We start from the raw sequence: 17,852 nt of genomic DNA on the forward strand, positions 1-17,852 counted from the left end.
AGGGAGGGATCCTTGTGTCTGAGTAGTAGTTCTTAAAGAACTTAGAAGAAAATCTGAGATATAGCGTGTTGGGGGAGGGACCAATGTGTTTGAGCAATAGCTCTTAAGGAACTTAAGGAACGAAAATTGAAGCTATAGTGTGTTGAGGGAGGGACCCATGTGGTTAATTATTAGTTCTTAAACAGCTTAGAAGAAAGTTGAAGCTATAGCGTGTTGAGGGAGGGGCCCATGTATTTGGACAGTAGTTCTTAAAAAACTGGGAAGTAATTAAAGTTGTAGCGTGTTTAGGGAGGGACCCTTGTATTTGAGCTGTAGTTCTTAAACAGCTTAGGAGAAAATTGAAGCCATAGCATGTTAAGGGAGGGGCTCATGTTTTTGGGCAGTAGTTCTTACAAAATTGAGAAGAGATTTAAGCTATAGCGTATTGAGGGAGGGACCCATGTGTTTGAACAGGAGTTCTTTAATAATTGAGAAAAATGCAAGCTATAGCGTGTGGAGAGAGGGACCCATGCATTTGAGCATTAGATCTTACAAAATGAGAAAACATTCTAGCTGCATTGTGTTGAGGGAGGGACCCAAGTGTTGGAGCAGTACTTCTTAAGGAACCTAGAAGAAAATTGTAGCTATAGCGGGCTTAGGGAGGGACCCATATGTTTGGGCACTAGGTCTTAAGAATTTGAGAAAAATTCAAGCTATAGCGTGTTGAGGGAGGGATCCATTTGTTTGAACAGTAGCTCTTAAAGAACTTAGAAGAAAATTGAAACTATAGCATGTTGAGGGAGTGTTCTATGTGTTTGGGCAGTAGTTTCTAAACAACTTAGAAGAAAATTGAAGCTATAGCCTGTTGAGGGAGAGATCCATGTGTTTGAGTAGTAGCTTTTAGGTAACTTAGAAGAAAATTTAAGCTTTAGCGTGTTGAGGGAGGGACCCATGTGTTTGAGCGATAGTTCTTAAAGAACTTAGAAGAAAATTGAAGTTATAGCGTGTTGAGGGAGGGACCCATGTGTTTGAGTGATAGTTCTTAAAGAACTTAGAAGAAAATTGCAGTTACAGCGTGTTGAGGTAGGGGCCCATGTGTTTGGGTAGTAGTTCTTAAAAGCTAGAGAAAAATTCAAGCTATATCGTGTTGAGGGAGGGACCCATGTGTTTGAGCAGTAGTTCTTAGAAAATTGAGAAGAAATTCAAGCTATAGCGTGTTGAGGGAGGGACCCATGTGTTTGAGCAGTCGTTCTTAGAGAACTTAGAAGAAAATTGTATCTATAGCGTGTTGATTGAGGGACCCATGTGTTTCAGCTTTAGGTCTTAAAGAACTTAGAAGAAAATTGAAGCTATATCGTATTGAGGGAGGGGCGCATGTGTTTGGGCAGTAAATCTTAAGAAATTGAGAAAAAATTCAAGCTATAGCATATTGAGGAAGGGACCCAAGTGTTTGAGCAGTAGCTCTTAAAGAACTTAGAAGAAAATTGTAGCTTTAGCGTGTTGAGGGAGGGGCCCATGTGTTTGGGCAGTGGTTCTTAAGAATTTTATGAAAATTTCTTTTTCATAGATTTTTTTTAAAGAAAAAATCTATAGCGCGTTGAAGAAGGGACCCAAGTATTTGAGCAGTAGCTCTTAAAGAACTTAGAAGAAAATTGTAGCTATAGCGTGTTAAGGGAGGGACCCATTTGTTTCAGCAGTAGTTCTTAAAGAAATTAGAAGAAAGTTTAAGCTCTAGCGTGTATAGGGAAGGGCCCATGTTTTTGAACATTAGTTGATAAAGAACTTAAAAAAAATTGGATCTCTAGCGTAATTAGGTAGGGGCGTAATTAGGCCGTGGTTCTTAAGAAATTGAGGAATTCAAACTATAGTTTGTAAGACTTATAAGAAAATTGAAGCTATAGCATGTTGTCGGAGGAGCCCATGTGTTTAAGCAGTAGTACTTAAAAATTTGAGAAAAAATTCAAGCTATAGCGTGTTGACGAAGGGACCCTTGTGTTTGATTAGTAGTTCTTAAATAATTTAGAAGAAAATCGTAGCTATAGCGTGTTTAGGGGGACCAACATGTTTGAACAGTACTTCTTTAATAATTGAGAAAATATTGAAGCCATAGCGTGTTGAGGGAGGGACCTATGTGTTTGAGCAGTAGCTCTTAAAAAAACTTAAAAAATATTCAAGATATAGTGTGTTGAGGGAGGGGACCATTTGTTTAGGTAGTAGTTCTTAAAGAAATTAGAAGAAAATTGAAGCTATAGCGTGCTGAGGGAGGGGTGCATGTGTTTGGGTAGTAGTTCTTAAAGAACTTAGAAGGAAATTGTATCTTTAGCGTTGTGAGGAAGTGAAACATTTGTTTGAGCATTAGTTTCTAAAAATTGAGAAAAGATTCAAGCTATAGCCTGTTGAGGGAGATACTAATAGGTTTGAGCAGCAATTCTAAACAATTGAAATAAAATTCAAGCTATAGCGTGTTGAGGGAGGGACCCATGTGTTTCAGCAGTAGTTTTTAAAGAGTTTAGAAGAAAATCGTAGATATAGCGTGTTGAGGGAAGGACCCATGTGTTTGAGCAGTAGTTTTTTAAAAATTCAGAAAATATTGAAGATATAGCGTGTCAAGGGAGGGACCCATATATTTGAGCAGTAGTTCTTAAAGAACTTAGAAGAAAATTTAAGCTATAGCGTGATGAGGGAGGGGCCCATGTCTTTGGGTAGTAGTTTTTAAAACAACTTAGAAGGAAATTGTATCTCTAGAGTTTTGAGGGAGGGAAGCATTTGTTTGAACATTAGTTCTTAAAAACTTAAAAAAACATTCAAGCTATAGCGTTTTGAGGGAGGGACCCGTGTGTTTGAGCAGTAGTTTTTTAAAAATTCAGAAAATATTGAAGATATAGCGTGTCAAGGGAGGGACCCATATATTTGAGCAGTAGTTCTTAAAGAACTTAGAAGAAAATTTAAGCTATAGCGTGATGAGGGAGGGGCCCATGTCTTTGGGTAGTAGTTTTTAAAACAACTTAGAAGGAAATTGTATCTCTAGCGTTTTGAGGGAGGGAAGCATTTGTTTGAACATTAGTTCTTAAAAACTTAAAAAAACATTCAAGCTATAGCGTTTTGAGGGAGGGACCCGTGTGTTTGAGCAGTATTTCTTAAAGAACTTAGAAGAAAATTGAAGCTATAGTGGTGTTGAAGGAGGGGTATATGCTTTTAGGTTTTGAGTTCTTAAAGAACTTAGAAGAAAATTGCAGCTTTAGCTTTTTGAGGAAGGGACCCTTGTGTTTGAGCAGTAGTTCTTCAGAAATTGAGAAAATGTTCAAGCTATTGCGTGTTGAGAGAGGGACTTATGTGTTTGAGCAGTAGTTCTTATAGAATTGAAAAAAACTCAAGCCACAGCGTGTTGAGGGAGGGGACCATGTGTTTGGGCCGTAGTTCTTAAACAAATTTAGAAAACTTTGAGCTATAGCGTGTTGAGGGAGGGACCCAAGTGTTTGAGCAGCAGTTCTGAAAGAACTTTGAAGAAAATTGAAGCTCTAGCGTGTTGAGGGAGGGGCCCATGTGTTTGAGCAGTAGTTTTTAAAAATTGAAAAAGATTCAAGCTATAGCGTGTTGAGGGAGGGACTCATGTGTTTGAGCAATAGTTCTTAAAAAATTGAGAAAAATTCAAACTATATCGTGTTGAGGGAGGAACCAAAGTGTTTGAGCAGTAGTTCTTAAAGAACTTAGAAGAAAATTGTAGCTTTAGCGTTTTTAGGGAGAAGCCCATGTGTTTGAGCAGTAGTTCATTATTAACTAAGAAGAAACTGGAAGCCATAGCGTGTTGAGTTAGGGACCCATGTGTTTGAGCAGTAGTTATTAAAAAATGAAAAAAACTCAAGCCACAGCGTCTTGAAAGAGGGACCCATGGGTTTGAGCAGTATTTCTTAAAAAAATTGAGAAGAATTTCAAGCTATGGCGTGTTGAAGGAGGGACCCATGTGTTTGGGTAGTAGTTCTTAAACAAATTTAGAAAGCTTCGAGCCCAAACACACGGATGTAAACAGCGGAAGCGGAAAAGCGGAAGTGGGATTTTCCGTGTTTCTGTCAAATATTCATATTCTGGTTAAACTATTAATATTTCAAATTCTAAGTAAATTGATTATTTAGGGATGTCAGTTTCCTGTACCATGTTCCGTGTTTTATAAAATATAAGTTAGAGTTGCAAATTAGCCGAGTCAGTGGAGATTCGGATTCTGTCCTCAACGTTGTATTATATTTATAAATAAACATTTTTATTACACTTTATGAGAGTTAGAGATACTAGATATCCTCCACCGGTCGAACCCTATACTGTAGGCCAACGCTACCGTAATGTTCTAAAGAAGAGAACGCAGAGAGAGAAGATGAGAAGAAGAGCCTTTACACGGACCCCTCCCTCAACACACTTTAAATATAATATTTTTCTTTAGAATATTTATATTTTTATAATATAATAAATTTTTTTCTTTAAAAGTTCTTTATGAACTCTGCTTAAACACATGGGCCCCGACCTCAAATAGCTATAGCTTACATTTTTCTCAAATTTTCAAGAACTGCTACCCAAACACATGGGCCCCTCCCTCAACACGCTATAACTACGATTTTGTTCTAAGATCGTCAAGAAATACTGCCCAAACACATGGGCCCCTCCCTCACCACGCTATTGCTTGAATTTTGTTCAATTTCGTAAGAACTACTTCTCAAACACATGGGTCCCTCCCAAAACATGCTATAGCTTGAATTTCTTCTCAATTTCTTAGGAACTACTGCTCAAACACCCTCAACACGCTATAGCTTGAAGTTTTCTAAATTTGATTAAGAACTACTGCCCAAACACATAGGTTCCTCCCTCAACACGCCATAGCTTTAATTTCTTTTCAATTGTTTAAGAACTATTGCCAAAACACATGGGCCCCTCCCTCAAAACGCTATAGCTTGAATTTCTTCTCAGTTTCTTTTAGAAATACTGCTCAAGCATATGGGTCCCTCCTCAACAGGCTATAGCTTGAATCTTTTCTCAATTTTAAGAACTAATGCTCAAACACATGGGTCCCTCACTCAACACGCTATAGCTTAATTTTTTTCTCAATTTCTTAAGAACTACTGCTCAAACACATGGGTCCCTCCTTCAACTTGCTTTAGCTTGAATTTCTTCTCAATTTCTTAAGAACTGCTGCCCAAACACATGGGCCGCTCCCTCAACACTCTATAGTTTCATTTTTTTTTTAGTTCTTGATGAGCCACTGTTCAAACACGTGGGTCCCTCCCTCAACACGCTATATATTGAGTTTTTCTCAAATTTTTATAAAATACCACCCATACACAGGGGCCCCTCCCTGAACATGCTCTAGCTTCGATTTTGTTCTAAGTTCCTTAAGAACTACTGCTCAAACACATGGGTCCCTCCCTCAACACGATATAGCTAGAATTTTTTCTTAAATTTTTAAGAACTACTGCCCAAACACATGGGACCCTCCCTCAACACGCTATAGCTTCAATTTTCTTCTAAGTTCTTTAAGAACTACTGCCCAAACACAAGGGTACCTCCCTCAACACGACATAGCTAGAATTTTTTCTTAAATTTTTAAGAACTACTGCCCAAACACATGGGTCCCTCCTTCATCACGCTATAGCTTGGATTTTTCTTAAATTTTTAAGAACTATTGCCCAAACACATGGGCCCTTCCCTCAATAACGCTAAAACTACAATTTTCTTCCGAGTTCTTGAAAAACTTCTGCCCAAACACATGGGTCCCTCCCTCAACACGCTATAACTACAATTTTCTTCCATGTTCTTGAAAAACTTCTGCCCAAACACATGGGTCCCTCCCTCAACACGCTTTAACTACAATTTTCTTCTAATTTCTTTAAGAACTACTGTTCAAACACATGTTCCCCTCCCTCAACACGCTATAGCTTGAGTTTTTCTCAAACTTTTAAGACCTACTACCCAAATATTGGGCCCCTCCCTCAACACGCTATACATTCAATTTTTTTCTAAGTTCCTTAAGAACAACTGCTCAAACCAATGGGTCCCTCCCTCAACACGCTATAGCTTCAATTTTCTTCTAGGCTCTTTAAGAGCTTCTATTCAAACACTTGGGTCCCTCCCTCAAAACACTATAACTTGAATTTTTCACGCATAGGTTCCTCCCTCAACGCGCTGTAGTTTGAATTTCTTTTCATTTTTTTAAGAACTACTGTCCAAACATATGGGCCCCTCTCAGCACGCTATAGGTTAAATTTTTTTTCTAAGTTCTTTAAGAACTACTGCTCAAACATATGGGCCCCTCCCTCAACACGCTTTAGCTACGATTTTCTTCAAAGTTCCTTAAGAACTACTACTCAGACACATGGATCCCTCCCTCAACACGCTATAGCTTAAGTTTTCTTCTCAGCCCTTTAAGAACTACTACTCAGGCACACGGATTCTTCCCTTAACACGCTATAGCTTCAATTTTTCTTAATTTTTAAGAACTACTGCCAACACACATGGACCCCTCCCAAAAAACGCTCTAGCTTCAATTGTCTTCTAAGTTCTTTAAGATGTACTGCTCAAACACATGGGTCCCTTTCCTCAACACGCTATAGCTTGAATTTCTTCTCAATTTCTTAAGAACTACTGCTCAAGCACATGGGTCCTTCCCTCAAAATGCTATAGCTTGAATATTTTCTAAATTTCATATGAACCACTGCTCGAACACATGGGACCCTCCCTCAAGACAATATAGCTTGAATTTTTTCTCAATTTTTTAAGAACTACTGCCCAAACACTTGGGTCTAAATTCTTTAAGAACTACTGCTCAAACACATGGGTCCCTTGCTCAACACGCTATAGCTTGAATTTCTTCTCAACTTCTTAAGAACTACTGCCCAAACATATGGGTCAAAGTTCTTTAAGAAATACTGCTCAAACACATGGGTCCCTTGCTCAACACGCTATAGCTTGAATTTATTCTCAATTTTTTAAGAACTACTGCCCAAACACATGGGCCCCTCTCAAAACGCTATAGCTTCAATTTTCTCCTAAGTACATTAATAACTACTGCTCAAACACATGGGTCCTACCCTCAACACCCTATAGCTTGATTATTTTCTTAATTTTGTAAGAAATAATGCTCAAACACATGGACCCCTCCCTCCACACGCTGCAGCTTGTATTTTTTCTAAATTTTTTAAGAACTACTGCTCAAATACATGGGTTTTTTCCTCAACACGCAATATTTTTAAGAGCTACTGCTCAAACATATGGGTCCCTCCCTCAGCACGCTATAGCTTGAATTTCTACTCAATTTCTTAAGAACTACTGCCCAAACACAAGGTTCCCTCTCGACACGCTATAGCTTCAATTTTCTTCTAAGTTGTTCAAGAACTACCGCTCAAACACATGGGTTCCTTCCTCAACACGCTATAGCTTGAATATTTTTTCTATTTTTTAAGAACTACTGTCCAAACATGTGAGCCCCTCTCAACATGCTACAGGTTAAATTTTTTCTAAGTTCTTTAAGAACTACTGCTCAAACATATGGGTCGCTCCCTCAACACGCTATAGCTACGATTTTCTTCTAAGTTCCTTAAGAACTACTACTCAGGCACATGGATCCCTCCCTCAACACGATATAGCTTCAATTTTCTTCTCAGCCCTTTAAGGACTACTACTCAGGCACATGGATTCTTCCCTCAACACGCTATAGCTTCAATTTTCTTCTAAGAACTACCACCCAAACACATGGGTCCCTCCCTGAAAATCCTAAAGCTTGAATTTTTTCTCAATTCTTAAGAACTAATGCTCAAACACATGGGTCCATCCCTCAAAACGCTTTAGCTTGAATTTTTTCTCTATTTTTTAAGAACTTCTGCCAAAGCAAATGGACCCCTCCAAAAACACGCTATAGTTTCAATTGTCTAATAAGTTCCTTAAGATCTACAACTCAAACACATGGGTCCTTCCCTCAACACGCTATAGCCACAATTTTGTTCTAGGTTCTTTATGAACTACTGCTCAAACACATGTTTCCCTTTTCTCAACACGCTATAGCTTGAATTTCTTCTTCAATTTTTTAAAAACTACTGCCCAAACACATGGGTCCCTCCTTCAACACGCTATAGCTTGTATATTTTCTATAATTCTTAAAAACTATTGCTAAGAAAAATAAGTCCCTCCCTCAACACGCTATAGCTTGAATATTTTCTCAATCTCTAAAGAACTACTGCTCAAACCCATGGGTCCCTCCCTCAACACGCTATAGCTTGAATTTCATCTCAATTTTTTAAGAACTACTGCGCAAACAAATGGGTTTAGGTTCTTTAAGAACTACTGCTCAAACACATGGGTCCCTTCCTCAACACGCTTTATCTTGAATTTCTTCTCAATTTCTTAAGAACTACTGCTCAAACAAATGGGCCCCTCTCAACACGCAATAGCTTCAATTTTCTCCTAAGTTGATTAATAACTACTGCTCAAACACATGGGTCCCTCCCTCAACATCCTATAGCTTGATTATTTTCTTAATTTTGTAAGAACTAATGCTCAAAAACATGGACCCCTCCCTCCACACGCTGTAGCTTGTATTTTTTCTAAATTAATAACAACATGGGTCCCTCCCTCAGCACGCTATAGTTTGAATTTTTTCTCTATTTCTTAAGAACTACTGCCCAAACACAAGGTCCCCTCTCGACAAGCCATAGCTTCAATTTTCTTCTAAGTTGTTTAAGAACTACTGCTCAAACACATGGGTCCCTCCCTCAACACGCTATAGCTTGAATTTTTTTCTCAATTTCTTAAGAACTACTGCCCAAACACATGGGCCCCTCCCTAAACACGCTATAGCGTGAATTTTTCTAATTTTCTTAAGAGCTACTACTCAAACACATGGGTCCCTCCCTCAGCCCGCTATAGCTACAATTTTTAAGTTCTTTAAGAGCTACTGTTCAAACACATGGGTCCCTCCCTCAACACGTTATAGGATGAATTTGTCGCAATTTTTTTTAGAAACTACTGCTCAAACAAATAGGTCCCTCCCTCAACACTCTTTAGCATGTCTTTTTCTAAATTGTTTGAGAAATACTACTCAAACATATTGGTCTCTCCCTCGATATGCTCTAGCTTGAATTTTTTCTAATTTTTTTAAGAACTTATGCTCAAACACATGGATCCCTTCACCAACGCGCTATAGCTTGAATTGTTTCTCAATTTTTTAAGAAGTACTGCCAAAACACATGGACCCCTCCCAAAACACACTATAGCTTCAATTTCCTTCTAAGATCTTTAAGATCGAAAGCTCAAACACAGGGATCCCTCCCTCAACACGCTATAGCTACAATTTTCGTCTAAGTTATTTATGAACAACTGCTCAAAACATGGGTCCCTTTGCTCAACACGGTATAGCTTGAATTTCTTCTCAATTTCTTAAGAACTACTGCTCAACAACTGGGTCCCTCCATCAACACGCTATAGCTTGAATATTTTCTCAATTTCTTAAAAAGTACTACTGAAACACATGGGTCCCTCCCTCAACATGCTAGAGCTACAGTTTTCTTCTAAGTTCTTTAAGAACTAATGCTCAAACACATGGGTCCCTCCGTAAACACGCTATAGCTTCAATTTTCTTCTAAGTTCTTTATTAACTACTATTCAAACATATGGGTCCTTCCCTCAACACGCTATAGCTTGATTTTTTTTTTCTCAATTTCTTAAGAACTACTACCCAAACAAATGGGCTCCTCCCTCAACTCGCTATAACTATAATTTTCTTCCAAATTTCTTAAGAACTACCGCCCAAGCACATGGGTCAACTCCCTCAACACGTTATAGCTTCAATTTTCTTCTAAGTTCCTTAAGAACTACTGCTCAAACACATCGGTCCCTCCCTCAACACGCTATAGCTTGAATTTTTTCTCTCTTTCTTAAGAACTTATGCTCAAACACATGGGTCCCTCCCTCAACACGCTATATTTTGAATTTTTCTCAAATTTTTAAGAACTACTGCTCAAACACATGAGTCCCTCCCTCAGCCCGCTATAGCGTGAATATTTTCTCAATCTCTTAAAACCTACTACTCAAACATATGGGTCCCTCCCTCAACACGCAATAGCCTGAATTTTTTCTCCATTTTTCAGAACTACTGCTAAAACACAAGGGTCCCTCCCTCGACACGCTATAGCTTGAATATTTTATCAATTTCTTAAGAAAAACTGCTCAAACACATGGATATCTCCCTCAACACGCTATAGCTTGAATAATTTCTCAATTTCTTAAGAACTACTGCTCAAACACATGGGCCGCTCCCTCAACACAATATAGCTAGAATTAGAATATAGCTAAGAATTACTGTTCAGACGCATAGGTTCCTCCCTCAACTCGCTGTAGCTTGAATTTCTTCTCAATTTTTTAAGAACTACTGTCCAAACACATGAGCCCCTCCCAACACGCTATAGATTAAATTTTTGTCTAAGTTCTTTAAGAACTACTGCTCAAACATATGGGTCGCTCCCCCAAAACGCTTTAGCTACGACTTTCTTCTAAGTTCCTTAAGAACTAGTACTCAGACACTGGGATCCCTCCCTCAACACGCTATAGCTTAAATTTTCTTCTAAGTTCTTTAAGAACTTACTGCCCAAGCACATGAGCTCATCCCTCGACAAGCTGATTTTTTTTTTTTATATTTTTTAAGAACTAGCTTCAATTTTCTTTTTAAGTTCTGTAAGAACTACTACTCAAAATCATGAGTCCCTCCCTCAACATGCTATAGCTTGAATTTTTCTTAGTTTTTTAAGATATACTGCTCAGACACATGGATCCCTCTCTCAACACACTATAGCTACGATTTTCCTCTAAGTTATTTAAGAACTACTACTCAGACACATGAATCCCTCCATCAACAAGGTATAACTTGAATTTTTCTCAATTTTTTAAGAACTACCGCTCAAACACATGGGTCCCTCCCTCAAAACGCTTTAGACTGATTTTTTTCACAATTTTTTAAGAACTAATGCTCATATAATTGGGTCCCTCGCTCATCACCCTATAGCTACAATTTTCTTCCAAGTTCCTTAAGAACTACTCATCAAACACAAGGACCATTCCCTTAACACGCTATAGCTTGAATTTTTTCTCAATTTTTTAAGAAATACTGCTCAAACACATGGGTCCCTCGCTCAACACGCTATAGCTACAATTTTCTTCCCTCACTCAACACGCTATAGCTTGAATATTTTCTCATTTTCTTAAGAACTACTGCTCAAACACATGGGTCCCTTGCTCAACACGCTATAGCTACAATTTTCTTCTAAGCTTCTTAAGAACTACTCCTCAAACACATGGGTCCCTCACTCAACACGCTATAGCTTGATTTTTTTCTCAATTTCTTAAGAACCACCACCCAAACACATGGGCCCCTCCCTCAACACGCTATAACAACAATTTTCTTCCAAGTTCCTTAAGAACTACTGCCCAAACACATGGGCCTCTCCTTCAACACGCTCTAGCTTCAAAGTTTCATGCGGCCCATGTGTTTGGGCAACAGTTCTTAAAAATTTGAGAAAAATTTAAGCTAGAGCGTGTTGAAGGAGGGGCCCATGTGTTTGGGCAGTAGTTTTTAAGGAACTTAGAAAAAATTGAAGCTATAGCGTGTTAAGGGAGGGACAAATTTGTTTGAGCAGCAGTTCTAAAAAAATTGAGAAGACATTCAAGCTATAGCAAGTTGAAGGAGGGATCCTTGTATTTGAGCAGTAGTTCATAAGAAACTTAGAAGAAAATTGAAGCTATAGTGTGTTGAGGGAGGGACCCACGTGTTTGAGCAGCAAGTCTTAAAAAATCGTGAAGAAATTTAAGCTATAGCAAGTTAAGGGATTGACCCTTGTGTTTGAGCAGTAGTACTTAAAGAACTTGGAAGAAAAATGAAACTATTGCGTATTTAGGGAGGGGGCCATTAGTTTGGGCAGTGTTTCTTAAAAAATTGAGAAAAAATTCAATCTTTAGTGTGTTAAGGGAGGGACCTATGTGTTTTAACAGTAGTTCTTAAAAAATTGAGAAAAAATTAAAGCTAAAGCGTGTTGAGGGAGGGACCCATGTGTTTGAGCTTTAGTTCTTAAAGAAATTAGAAGAAAATTGAAACTAGAGTGTGTTGAGAGGGGCCCATTTGTTTGGGCAGTAGTTTTTAAGAAATTGAAAAGAAATTCAACCTATAGCGTTTTGAAGGAGGTACCCATGTGTTTAAGCAGTAGTTCTTAAAAAAATTGAGAAGAAATTCAAGCTAAAGCGTGTTGAGGGATAAACCCATGCGTTTCAGCAGTAATTCTTAAGCAATTGAGAAAATATTCAAGCTATAGCGTATTGATGGAGGGACCCATGTGTTTGAGCAGTAGTTCTTAAAAAATTCAGAATAAATTCAAGCTATAGCGTGTTGAGGGAGGGAACCCTTGTGTTTGAGCAGTAGTACTTAAAGAACTTAGAACAAAATTGAAGCTATAGTGTATTTAGGGAGGGGTCCATGAGTTTTGGCATTAGTTCTTAAACAATTGAGAAAAAATTCAAGCTGTAAAGATTTGAGGGAGGGACCAATTTTTTTGAGCAGTAGTTTTAAAAAATTGAGAAAAAATTCAAGCTATAGCGTGTTGAGGGAGTGACCCATGTGTTAGAGCAGTAGCTCTTAAAGCCCTTAGAAGAACATTGTAGCTATAGCGTGTTGAGGGAGGGACCCATGTGTTTGAGCTGTAGTTCTTAAAAAAATGAAAAAACTCAAGCTATAGCGTATTGATGGAGGAACCCATGTATTTGAGCAGTAGCTCTTCAAAAAGTGAGAAATTTTTCAAGCTATAGCTTTTTGAGGGAGGGACCCATGTGTTTGAGCAGTAGATTTTAAAGAACCTAGAAGAAAATTGAAGCTATAGCACGTTGAGGGAGGGGCCCGTGTGTTTGGGCAAAAGTTCTTAAATAACTTAGAAGAGAATTTCAGCTATTTCGTTTTGAGGGAGGGACCCATATGTTTGACCATTAGTTCTTAAAAAATTGATCAAAAATTCAAGTTATAGCGTGTTGAGGGAGGGACCCTTCGTAAATGTGGATCTTGTTATGTGTAGTTAACCAAATTCACAATTGGTATACTTAATGTTTCGTTGAATTACTAAAACTCAATGACCGGTGCATACGCTACATACGAAATTTTTTTAGACTGCTCTTACACTGCATACCCAATTTTCTAAAACGAGTGGTTAAAGCAAGTTGGGTATCCTAAAAACCCTCGAGCTCCAGAGCTATTCATGTGCTAGAAGACAGTTTAACAGCATAAAAAAGAGGTATAATACTGTCATTTCTCTACTGGACACAGAGGGAGATCTAGAAAAAATCTTAGGGAAGCTGGTAAATGTGACAAAGGCACCAGTAAGCAAAACCTTGGGAGAGGGGAATGTGAAAAGGATGCCAATTATTGACGTAGTTGACAAATTTATTTTAAAAAAGAATGAAAGCAGAAAAAATATGGAATCAAAACGCCAGAAAAAATTTTGGGAAGGTGGAGTTCACAATAGAATCCCCCAGGATCTTTCAGTGACCGAACCTTCTTTCTATTGATTATCATGATGGTTATGAGAATCGGTAGGTCATAATTGAATCTTACAAAAGTCAAACCATCAAAATGAACCCAGTTATCTAGTGTAGTCAATGCCTGGTTCAACTAAATCCGTAAGCTCTCTTTGTTTTCAAGATTAGGTAAACACTTATGTTCTTAAGCATTGAGTTTCACCCAGTTTCGTAGATACGGGGTGCTCAACTATGTTAGCTTAATCATGTTTATGTAAATCCACCGTAAAAGATCTTGGAATTAACTCAATTTTACCAAAACCCAGTTCGAGTCTACATACTACTACCTACGTTACAGACGAAATTTGCTTCTTAAGATTAAAAAACAATGTAAAGCTGTAAGTCCTTCTTGCATGAAAGGCTTTGCGGCGTATTCTGGACGAACCTTAAGGCAAAAATCGATGCCTCTTCATAGCAGATTAATGTTTGTCACTGCCGAAAGATATCCAGGAACGATGTGTATTTTAATTTGATTTGTTTATTACTAAACTTAAGACCAACTAAGGCCACTTACAAAAAAAGAAAAAACAGAAAGAAAAAAAGTTCGAACAAAACAGATAAATTGATAACACACAAAAAACAATCAGCAAAAAAAACAACAAGTCATTCAAATAACAGTGGTACATGTTTTGTGTAAATCATTCTTGACCAAGTCAGCCAAAGTTGCAGAGAGAAGCGAAAAAGTGGCTCAGATAGCACCAAAATGGTGATATTATCCAAGCCAGTATCTTTTCCTGAGCTGCGTAGAAAATCTTCTCTTTCTATCCAGACAAGGATACATGCTTAAATTTACCTACGTAGCTAAGGGAAAGATTGGAGGCCACTGCCAACAAACAATCATGATGCACTACAATTCAAAGGAAGATTAAGAAGCCACCGTAAAGAATGGTTATAAAGAACCTGAAGAGAATTTTCACACCAAACAGAATGGGCTTTGTACAAAAGCTAGACCATACAACGGTGTGCTGGAAGCTCTGAAAAGAAGACATCTTACAGATGGGTTGCAACTCCCGAACTTACGAATGAGTAAGTTAGCACTGCATCACAGCAAAAGTTAAAGTGCCTTAACATGAAGCTCATCACTCAGAGTTGGATCCACCGTGAATCCAAGATATTTGTAGGATCCAACAAAAGATAATGACACTCCATAAAACCAAGTCATAGGGATATGTTTCAAAGAAGTTCCCTGGGGAATAAACACCATACACTAAGTTTTAGCCGTGTTGAACAAGATATCACTGGCTGACGCAAACTCATCACATTTTGGTTATATGATAAGCAATGACTCAGGCTATTGAAACAAACACCACCAATGAAACGGCCATCCCCAGTTTTTGCCAAACGCAGGTTAAGATCATCCACATAAAGGTTATGCAGCAACAGCGAGAGGACTCCACCTTGCTGCACACCATTCAAAACAGGGAAAGTCTCACTGAAATAACCACTCCATTTGATTTTGAAATTATGCACTTTAAACCAGTATTGAAGAGTTCCAATGATAGGACGTTCAACTCCTTTAGTGTGTTTTTGTCAAGGAGCTTCTCAAGCTTCACTCGGTCGAATGCCACCTTTGCATCAATAAAGCATGTAACCACAAGACTAGAAAAAAGCCAAAAGTACTGCTCTACAAATTTAAGGATAAACACACAGAAACTGTGTGTTTCTGTGATAAACACAGAACTCTGTCGAACATCTTTCTTTGAACCCTAATTGATAATGCGATGAATCAATCTGGGGTGATATCAAAGAGTAAAGACATTTTTTTTAAGTTTTAAGATGGCAGCCGCTAGAGCAATCAGTCTATAATAATATCACCGGCATTCGACTTCAGAATAGGAACCAGGCAAACTTCAGTAAGGGAATTTGGGACATAGCAGTGGTTAAGGAAACCATTGAAGAGAAGTGTCAACAAAGAAATCAGGGACGGGCCACCATGCTTTATATGATTTGCGTCACTCCATCAAGTCCACGAGACTTGCTACCCGAAAGCCGAGACAACGACCACCCCAAAAACTCTACCGTTATCAGCGGCTTAACAGGATCAGTCCAATGCTTGGAAAAAAACCTTGCCATTTCTGTTTTGGGATCTGAAGCCAATGACGAGAAAACAGCACTTTAATGACCCCTCCATAACTCAGCAATGTCTTTGGGATCAGCCGCTGATCCGACTCTGTTCGAAATTTTTAGGGGACCAGCACCCTTAGGACTAGCATCTTTTTTTCCAAAAATCACCTAGATTATGTGAACCCAAAACTACTGGCTAGCACTTTTTATACCACCGAAGGGCACTCCAGAATCTAGTGTGAAGAATTCCCCTCGCAGAATTGAGCCCACCTCCAAGAGGTTTAATTCAAGATCCAAGAAACTGCTCCCTCCTGATTTTTCTGCTACCCTCTTCCTCCAGGTTTCACTAAATGGGAAAAATCGACATGGAAATATCGGACTCTTAAAGATTTTATCAAATATAAGTGAATGGGTATCTATACTCATTCCCTTTACTCTAATTTAATATCTTTCGTTTTCTTAAGTTTTGTTTTTATATTCCATTGGTCAAACGTAAAAATTTTAACACACTAACATGTTTTAGTGACCAGCAGCAAAATTTTCCTTCAAGGAACTCTTTCTCAGCTCTGTTTCATCATTTATGCACTAATCAATCTCGAGCATACAGAGATGGATTATTGTATATTACGACTTATAAGATCGCAAAAGGTAGTTTTGTGCCTCTTAAGATTTCCACTTTACATTAGTAGCATCAGTTAGAAGGGGACTTTGCCCCTTGGATCTTCCACCTATATTTTTGGAAATGCCTTTACTAGGCAAAATTTCATCGAAAAATGTATCTTTTGTTGGTATTTTCATCGACAAAATTAAAAAAGCCCTTCCCTCTTCAGATATTAGACAATATTTTTCATTCCCTTCTACCGTATTGTTATGAATTGATGCCACTGCTTCTCATGTGGTGTAGATTGTGTGATTAGAAATATATTTATTCTCTCGAAAGAGTAGGAATGCATGAAAGTCGCAATCGTAAATCATGATTGAACTGCTCTTAGATAATAGTTATTCAATTGGTAAATCTTGAAACTTATTATTTTGTTTTTTTCTCATGTTGGGTCCATCTTTGATTCAGTTATTTTGGTATGATTTCTTTATGCATAAATTGTCAATTTATGTAACTGCTCGTGTGTTTTACTTGCACTTGAAGGAATGGGTGCCTCCAGTGGGGTTCCATCAGGAAGCAGGAAATAACTTAAAAAATGCATCAAAATAAAAAAAAATTAGAAATATACACATATAAATCCTGATAGAAGCAAAAATCTTGGTTTTACTTTTTCCCTCCCCTCCCTGGAATTTGGCAGAGCATCGGTGGGATAGGACATCATAGTTCGGTAATCTCCTTTGAAGCATTTGCAATCACAGACCATGTGTTTACAGCTTCTCAAAAATATTTTTGCTAAAACTGTGAGAAAAATGGTGTAGCATTTAAACCTATAAGAAGCAAAAATCGGAAAGTTCACTTTATTAGATTTAGTGAGGTTTTTAGCATAAATGTCCTCTATGGATAGCAAAAAGATAGCAAAGATATTCTCAAAAAATGCGGTGAGAAAAATTTAACTATTTATGTCTGCTATCTAATATTAAACAATATTTTTGAAGGCTAATTCAACTAAGTTTATCCTAAAACGCCCTAACTTAATGCTTTTACATGCCAGCGTGGAAGAACTAAATTAGTCTTTCCCAGGATGTTCTTTCTTTGGAAATGGTTGGAGCTTGTTGTAAGTTTTTGTCAAAAAAACTTTGAAAAAACAGATCAAAAATTTGTTTGCATTCATTTTTTTTTTACGAGTCAGATAAACATTTTTTACGCTAAGGGACGAGGATAAAACCCCCTCAACCCTACTTAGATACGGCCCTGACCTGGTCATTAAAATCTTATGGCCTGCTATATCACTGGCGAGCCATTCACCATTTTTTTTTTTTAGTGTTGTCAATTCACGAAAAGTTAGGTGGAAGGGGGCGAAGATTTTTTTTAGTTTATTCAAATGAAAATTCAAAAAGGTGTATTAGTTGTACAATGGATGTAAAATAAAGGAGCTCAGAAACTTGACTTGATTGGAGTCGGTGCTCTTTGCCAAATGCAAATGGTTCTAAGTCGAATATGAAATGGGTTTCATGAATTCGTGTTTGAGCGTGGAGATAACGTACCAACCCTGTAAGCGAAAATCTTTGCTGCTCAGACAAGGTTGGTGATTTAAATTCTCACTGTTGAAAATATTCTTTTTGTGAAA

The sequence above is a fragment of the Artemia franciscana genome, chromosome 6 (assembly GCF_032884065.1).
Source record: "Artemia franciscana chromosome 6, ASM3288406v1, whole genome shotgun sequence".
NCBI classification, from domain to species: Eukaryota; Metazoa; Arthropoda; class Branchiopoda; order Anostraca; family Artemiidae; genus Artemia; species Artemia franciscana.